The 7,932-nt window shown below is 52.3% G+C and overlaps 2 non-coding genes across 2 annotated transcripts; both read left to right on the forward strand.

The window, feature by feature from the left end:
- Positions 1–1,931: 1,931 nt before the first annotated feature.
- LOC149195243 (5.8S ribosomal RNA) lies at positions 1,932–2,085 on the forward strand. Its single transcript, XR_016255382.1, has one exon. It is a non-coding gene; the product is annotated as a 5.8S ribosomal RNA (ribosomal RNA).
- A 247-nt stretch (positions 2,086–2,332) lies between these two features.
- LOC149195244 (25S ribosomal RNA) lies at positions 2,333–5,684 on the forward strand. Its single transcript, XR_016255212.1, has one exon. It is a non-coding gene; the product is annotated as a 25S ribosomal RNA (ribosomal RNA).
- The last annotated feature ends 2,248 nt before the right edge of the window (positions 5,685–7,932 follow it).

The raw sequence follows: 7,932 nt of genomic DNA on the forward strand, positions 1-7,932 counted from the left end.
GGGTCGAGGGAGTGGTTGTGCGTGCACCTGGTAGATCAAACCTTCCGTGAGGGGAGATTGTCGGGGTGCGGTCAGTATGGGATGGATGAAGAGTGATTCAACCCATTGGGCTGGCCACCCTAGTCCCTCCCGATCATTCCTCGACATGCCCTCGCGGAAGGGTTGGGTGTCGAGGTAATGAAAAACCCATCCCTCGGTCTGAGCTCCATCAAGATCGCAATTTTCCCCGCCGGCCGGCATGAGGGTGGCAATCTTATCTCGTGCCTCTGCCATCACGGGAATTCCTCGTCCTCTCATGACCCACTCCCCTTCTGAGGGAAAAAGAAGTTGCGGGTTGTGTCTTTGTTCCTCCCTTTGGATTGTGGGTTTTTTGTGGGACTTGCATCATTTCTTTGTTTCATGGTGTTCGCTTTGCAAATGTCCCTCTCTCTAGTGGCCTTGCACCATCGATGTATTTGTGTCCCGTGGTTTTCTCTAGCGTTGAGTGTCGGCCCGTGACAAATCCTCTTTGGAGTTTGATTCTTTGACCCCCGTTGACTCTCTCGCTGGAAAGGTTGTTGGGTGCTTTGTACACGAAGGGGTGCAATGGCGGGGTGGGTTTGTGTTATTGGCAGCAGTCTATTTGTCATTTGAAGCCTTGTGCCACTGGGTTGGGGGGCTGTTTGCCTCTCAGTGACATGCTCCAGACACAATGATCTCATCGTGGCCCTTGTCTTTTCTATTGGTCAATTTTAGGTTGTGATTTATTTTCTTGGTTGTTTGCTATGTTGTAAAGCTGGAAAGGGTGTTTTGCTGAATGCATGTGGGAGCGTGTGAAGAGGTGGGATGCTTTTTCGATTGGGTGCATTGTTTGATTTCTTTTTTTTTAGCGGGCATCTACTCGGTGTGCTGTTGAGCTTCTCTCTTTTCTCGGGATCTTTGTTTCTTTGGTGTTGTTTTCTTCCCTTCTTCCTTTTGCCCCTAGCTTTATGGAGGATAGGTGGGATTGTTGTGGATTGGTTTTCGGGAAGGATGAAAATCCACCCTAGTCCTTCTCGATCACCGTCCCCGACAGCCCCCCCCTTTTGCGAAGAAACTAGGGTGGGGAAGCTTGTTTTTTGTTTGAGCCTCCCCCTGTGAGCCGATAGACGTGTTTGATATCTCTCTTTCTTTCATGTTGTTTTCTTCCTTCTTCCTTTCGGCCCCTAGCTTTACGGGGAAAAGGTGGGATTGTTGTGAATTGGTGTTCGGGAAGGACGAAAAGCAGTGCGAGTTCCCAGGGTGGCCACCCTAGTCCTTCTCAATCGTCGTCCCCTGATGTTCCCCCCTTTTTGTGAAGGCACGGGGTTGGGGAAGCTTATTCTCTTTTTGAAGCCTTCCCTTGTGAGCCGGTAGCCACGGTTGATATATCCCTTTCTCTCTTGTTGTTTTCTTCCCTTCTTCCTCGTGGCCCCTAGCGTTACGCATAAAAGGTGGGATTGTTTTCGATTGGTGTTCCGGAAGGACGAAATGCAGTGCGAGCTCCCAGGGTGGCCACCCTAGTCCTTCTCAATCGTCGTCCCCTTCAATTCCCCCCTTTTGTTGAAGGCATGGGGCTTGGGAGGCTTGTGCTTTGTTTTATACCCTTTTCTTCCTTTCGGTCCCTAGCTTTATGGAGGAAAGGGGGAATTGTTGTGGGCTGGTGTCGGGGAAGGGCTAAAAGCAGTGCGAGCTCCCGGGGTGGCCACCCTAGTCCTTCTCGATCATTGTTCCACGCATTTCCCCCCTTTTTGCGAGGGCGTGGGGCTGGGGGAGATTTTCTTCTATTCGAGCCTCCCCCTGTGGGGGGGTTAGACACCTTTATTTCTCTTTCTCTCATGTGTTTTTCCTCCCTTTGCCCCTTGGCCTTACATTTGTTGTGGGGGGTACCCCTATTCAGTTTTGTGGCTGATTTTTTGGTAATACGTGGAAACGACTCTCGGCAACGGATATCTCGGCTCTTGTTACAATGAAGAACGTAGCGAAATGCGATACTTAGTGTGAATTGCAGAATCCCATGAATCATCGACTTTTTGAACGTAATTTGCGCCCGAGGCCTTGGTCGAGGGCACGTCTGTCTGGGTGTCGCATCCCATTCAAACGCACTCCCTGCAATATGCTAGGGAGCAGCGAAGCTGGTCATCCGTGCCCCATGCGGTGCGGTCAACTGAAATACCTCAAGCAATGTTTCGTGGCGTGCGTCGGCGAGCGGTGATCTTGTCCCCTTGGATGGGTAGTCGGCGTTAGCTGATGCGGGCATTGTGTGGCATCGCTCAAACTTGCTTTTCTCTCTCTTGTCCTCCGATGGGGTAGGGCGGAGTTAGCTCCAACTTTGCGACTTCAGCTCAGGCGAGAACACCCGCTGAGTTTAAGCATATAATTAAGAAGAGGAAAAGAAACTTACAAGGATTCCCCTAGTAGCGACGAGCGAACCAGGAAGAGACCAACATGAAAATTGGGCGGCGGCGCCGCCTGAATTGTAGTCTGTAGAAGCGTCCTCAAAGGCCGACCTAGGCCAAGTCCCTTGGAAGGGGGAACCTGAGAGGGTGACAGCCCCATCGGCCCGGGACCCTGCCACATCATGAGGCATTGTCGGCGAGTCGGGTTGTTTGGGAATGCAGCCCTAATTAGGTGGTAAATTCCATCCAAGGCTAAATACGGGCGAGAGACCGATAGTGAACAAGTACCACGAGGGAAATATGAAAAGGAATTTGAAAAGAGAGTTAAAGAGTGCTTGAAATTGCCGAGAGGGAAGCGAATGGAGGCTGTAGATGCATCTCAGTCAAATGTGGAATGGCTCAGGCTTGTCCGCTGCTCGACTTGAGGTGCAAACTAACATAGGCTGCTGCATCGTCACAAGGGCGGGTGAATTACTTCCTGTCAGTTTGCCACTGCGGTGGTCGAGGAATGAAGCATACGCCCTTGTGGCGGGCCGTTTGCACCTGCACGCTTGTGGTGTTGGTTGGCGGGCTTTCCATTTGACCCGTCTTGAAACACGGACCAAGGAGTCTAACATGTGTGCGAGTCAGCGGGTTTGAAAACATGCGAGGCACAAGGATGCTGACGGGCGAGATCCCCTCTATGGGGGGGTGCATCGTCGACCGACCTTGCGCTTATGCGAAGGGTTCGAGTGCGAGCACACCTGTTGCGACCCGAAAGATGGTGAACTATGCCTGAGCAAGGCGAAGCCAGAGGAAACTATGGTGGAGGCTCGTAGCGATACTGACGTGCAAATCATTCGTCTGACTTGGGTATATGGACGAAAGACTAATCGAACCATCTAGTAGCTGGTTTCCTGCGAAGTTTCCCTCAGGATAGCTAGAGCTCACGCGTGGGTTTTATCGGGTAAAGCAAATGATTAGAGGCATCGAGAGCATAACGCCCTCGACCTATTCTCAAACTTTAAATAGGTAAGAGGGTGCGACTACTCCATTGAGCCGTGCCATGGCATCGAGAGCTCCAAGTGGGCCATTTTTGGTAAGCAGAACTGGTGATGCAGGATGAACCGAAAGTTGAGTTACGGTGTCGAATTGCGCGCTAACCTAGATCCCACAAAGGGTGTTGGTTGATTAAGACAGCAGGACGGTGGTCATGAAAATTGAAATCCGCTAAGGAGTGTGTAACAACTCACCTGCCGAATCAACTAGCCCGAAAAATGGATGGCATTGAAGCGCGCAACCTATACTCGACCGTCAGAGCAATTTCCTGGCTCCGATGAGTAGGAGGACGCGGGGGTCGTTGAGAAACCTCAGGCGTGAGCTTGGGTGGATCGGCCCCCAGTGCAGATCTTGGTGGTAGTAGCAAATATTCAAATGAGAACTTTGAAGACTGAAGTGGGGAAAGGTTCCATGTGAACAACACTTGGACATGGGTTAGTCGATCCTAAGAGATGGGGAAGCCTTGTATCAAGGGTGCACCCTGCACGAGCATCGAAAGGGAATCAGGTTAATATTCCCGAACCGGGACATGGCGGTGGGCGGCAACGTTAGGAAATCCGGAGACGTCGTCGGGGGCCACGGGAAGAGTTATCTTTTCTTTTTAATAGCTTGCCCACCCTGGAATCGGTTCACCCGGAGATAGGGTCCAGCAGTAGGAAGAGCACCGCACGTCTTGCGGTGTCTGGTGCACCCTCGGCGGCCGTTGAAAATTTGGAGGACCGAGCACCGTTCATGCCCAGTCGTACTCATAACCGCATCAGGTCTCCAAGGTGAACAACCTCTGTTCAATAGAACAATGTAGGTAAGGGAAGTCAGAAAAATGGATTCGTAACTTCGGGAAAAGGATTAGCTCTGAGGGCTGGGCCTAGGGGTCTGCGCCCTCAACTCGTGGGCTGTCAGCAGTTTGCCTGAGCTGCTCTCGCGGGCAGTCGCGTGCCGATTGGGCTACGACCGTAGAATGCCCCCTGCCGGGGTCTTTTCCCTAGGCATCGAACAGTCGACTCATAACTGGTACGGACAAGGGGAATCCGACTGTTTAATTAAAACAAAGCATTACGATGGTCCCTGCGGGTGCTGACGCAATGTGATTTCTTCCCAGTGCTCTGAATGTCGAAATGAAGAACTTCAACCAAGCACGGGTAAACGGCGGGAGTAACTATGACTCTCTTAAGGTAGCCAAATGCCTCGTCATCTAATTAGTGACGTGCATGAATGGATTAAAGAGATTCCCACTGTCCCTATCTACTATCTAACGAAACCACAGGCAAGGGAACGGGCTTGGTAGAATCAGCGGGGAAAGAAGACCCTGTTGAGCTTGACTCTAGTCCGACTTTGTGAAATGACTTGAGAGGTGTAGAATAAGTGGGAGCTGTTTTCAGCGCAAGTGAAATACCACTACTTTTAACGTTATTTTACTTATTCCGTGAGGCGGAGACGGGGCACTGCCCCTGTTTTTGGCCTTAAGGCACGTTTCGGCGGGTCGATCTGGGCGGAAGACATTGTCAAGTAGGGAGTTTGACTAGGGTGGCACATTTGTTAAAAGATAACGCAGGTGTCCTAAGATGAGCTCAAAGAGAACAGAAATCTCGTGTGGAACAAAAGGGTAAAAGCTCATTTGATTTTGATTTTCAGTACGAATACAAACCGTGAAAACGTCGCCTATCGATCCTTTAGATTTTCAGAATTTGAAGCTAGAGGTGTCAGAAAAGTTACCACAGGGATAACTGGTTTGTGCCAGCCAAGCGTTCATAGCGACGTTGCTTTTTGATCCTTCGATGTCGACTCTTCCTATCACTATGAAGCAGAATTCACCAAGTGTTGGATTGTTCACCCACCAATAGGGAACGTGAGTTGGGTTTAGACCGTCGTGAGACAGGTTAGTTTTACCCTATTGATGAACCGCACCACAATAGTAATTCAACTTAGTACGAGAGGAACTGTTGATTCACACAATTTGTCATCGCGCTTGGTTGAAAAGCCAGTGGCGCCCAAATTTGGGGTTTCCATGCGGCACCCAAAATTTGGGGTTTCCATGCGGTGCCCAAAATTTGGGGTTTCCACCCGGCGCCCAAATTTGGGGTTTCCATGTGGCACCCAAAAATTTGGGGTTTCCACTCGACGCCCAAAATTTGGTGTTTCCATGCGGCGCCCAAAAATTTGGGATTTCCACCCGGCACCCAAAATTTGGGGTTTCCATGTGGCGCCCAAAATTTGGGGTTTCCACTCGACGCCCAAAATTTGGGGTTTCAATGCGGCGCCCAAAATTTGGGGTTTCCACCCGGTGCCCAAATTTGGGGTTTCCATGCAGCGCCCAAAATTTGGGGTTTCCATGCGGCCCCAAAATTTGGGGTTTCCACCCGGCGCCCAAATTTGGGGTTTCCATGCGGCCCCAAAATTTGGGGTTTCCACCCGGCGCCCAAATTTGGGGTTTCCATGCGGCGCCCAAAATTTGGGGTTTCCACCCGGCGCCCAAATTTGGGGTTTCCATGCGATGCCCAAAATTTGGGGTTTCCATGCGGCGCCCAAAATTTGGGGTTTCCACCCGGCACCCAAAATTTGGGGTTTCCATGTGGCGCCCAAAATTTTGGGTTTCCATGCGGCGCCCAAAATTTAGGGTTTCCACCCGGTGCCCAAAATTTGGGGCTTCCATGTCTCGCCAAAAATTTGGGGTTTCCACCCAGCGCTTAAAATTTGGGGTTTCCACCAGGTGCCTAAAATTCAGGGCTCCCATTTCGCACCAAAAATTTGGGGTTTCCACCCGGCGCCTAAAATTTGGGGGTTCCGCCCGGCGTACAAAAAAAAATTGGGGTTTCCATGTCGCGCCTAAAATTTGGGGTTTCCGCCAGGCGCAATTTTTTTTGGGGTTTACAAGTCGTGCACAAGCCTGGGGAAACTTGGGGTTTCCATGTTGCGCCCCGGTGCCCAAGCCAGGGGAAACTTGGGGTTTCCATGTCGCGCCCCGGCCGAAACCGGCGACGCCTAAGCTAGGGGAAACTTGAGGTTTCCATGTCGCACCCCGACGCCCAAGCCAGGGGAAACTTGGGGTTTCCATGTCGCGCCATGACCGAAACTAGCGGCGCCCAAGCCGGGGGAAACTTGGGGTTTCCATGTCGCGCCCCGACTGAAACCGGCAGCACCCAAGCCAGGGGAAACTTAGGGTTTCCATGTTGCGCCCCGACTGAAACCGGCAATGCCCAAGCCGGGGGAAACTTGGCATTTCCATGTCGCGCCCCGACCGAAACCTGCGGCGCCCAAGCCGGGGGAAACTTGGGTTTCTATGTCGCACCCCGACCGAAACTGGCGGTGCCCAAGCCGGGGGAAAAGTGGGGTTTCCATGTCGCACCCCGACCGAAACCGGTGGCGCCCAAGCCAGGGGAAACTTGGGGTTTCCATATCACGCCACGACCGAAACCGATGATGCCCAAGACTTGGGAAACTGGGGGTTTCTGAGTCGCGCCACGACCGAAACCGGCGGTGCCCAAGCCTGTGGAAACTAGGGGTTTCCAAGTCACGCCACGGTGCCCAGGCCTGGGGAAACTTGGGGTTTCCATGTTGCGCCACGACCGAAGCCGGCGGTGCCCAAGCCTGCGGGGACTCGGGGTTTTCCATGTCGCGCCCTGGTGCCCAAGCCTGGGAAGCTTGGGGTTTCCATGTCCCACCCTTGATGGAACCACGGGTTTCCGCATTTTACGGCACGAGGGAAACACGGGGAACTTGGGGTTTCCATGACGATGCAAACCAACTCGCGAGTCTCGGGAACTTGGGGTGTTTCGAAACCGCTGCCCAAGTCTGGGGAACTCGCTGTTTCCATGTCGCGGCACACCCTGAATCGCCAGAGAGTCTGTGGAACTTCAGATTTCCATGTCGCGGGGCCACGAAGAGCCGCCAAAGTCCGGGGAACTCAGGGTGTCCATTTCGCGGCGTGATGAAAACTGCTACCCAAGTCAACAGACACACAGGGGGTTTCCATTTCGTGTCACAACAAAAATTGCTACCCAAGTCTAGGAAACGCAGTGTGAGGACCTGTGGTTCGGTTTCTCCCCGTTGGTGCGAAGTGCGAACTCTACAACCGAAAATTTGGAAGGGACATAAGTATAATGCGCATTAGAGGTAGAGCGATGGTTGGTTTCTAGCGTGGGAGTGTTCTGCATAACCCATGGGCCGACTCAAATGTTGGGGCGACTTGAACGAAGGACTGTTTTCCGACTAGCAATCGGATGGCAAGTTTGCGACGTGTAAGGGCGTTTTGGCACACGGTGGTCGAGTCGGCCTGGGTAGCGACTTGCCCAACCGCTCGTATAAATATGGCAAGGCGTTGGAGCATTTGGCATTCATTTGAAGATGGACATTCGAACATGAGCATTCGGTGATCAAGTAAAAAGTGCGAAGTAGTGGAGCAGGTCGCAAAAGAGGCGCGGGCATATATGCGCCCGCTCTTGGGCAAGCACACACGATACGCACAGGTTTCGGTTATCGGGTGAGGGTGCGGGTAAGGAAG

Source organism: Pinus tabuliformis, chromosome 2_2 (genome assembly GCF_031772625.1).
Source record: "Pinus tabuliformis cultivar Carrire ecotype Pingquan chromosome 2_2, CPIR1, whole genome shotgun sequence".
NCBI classification, from domain to species: domain Eukaryota; kingdom Viridiplantae; phylum Streptophyta; class Pinopsida; order Pinales; family Pinaceae; genus Pinus; species Pinus tabuliformis.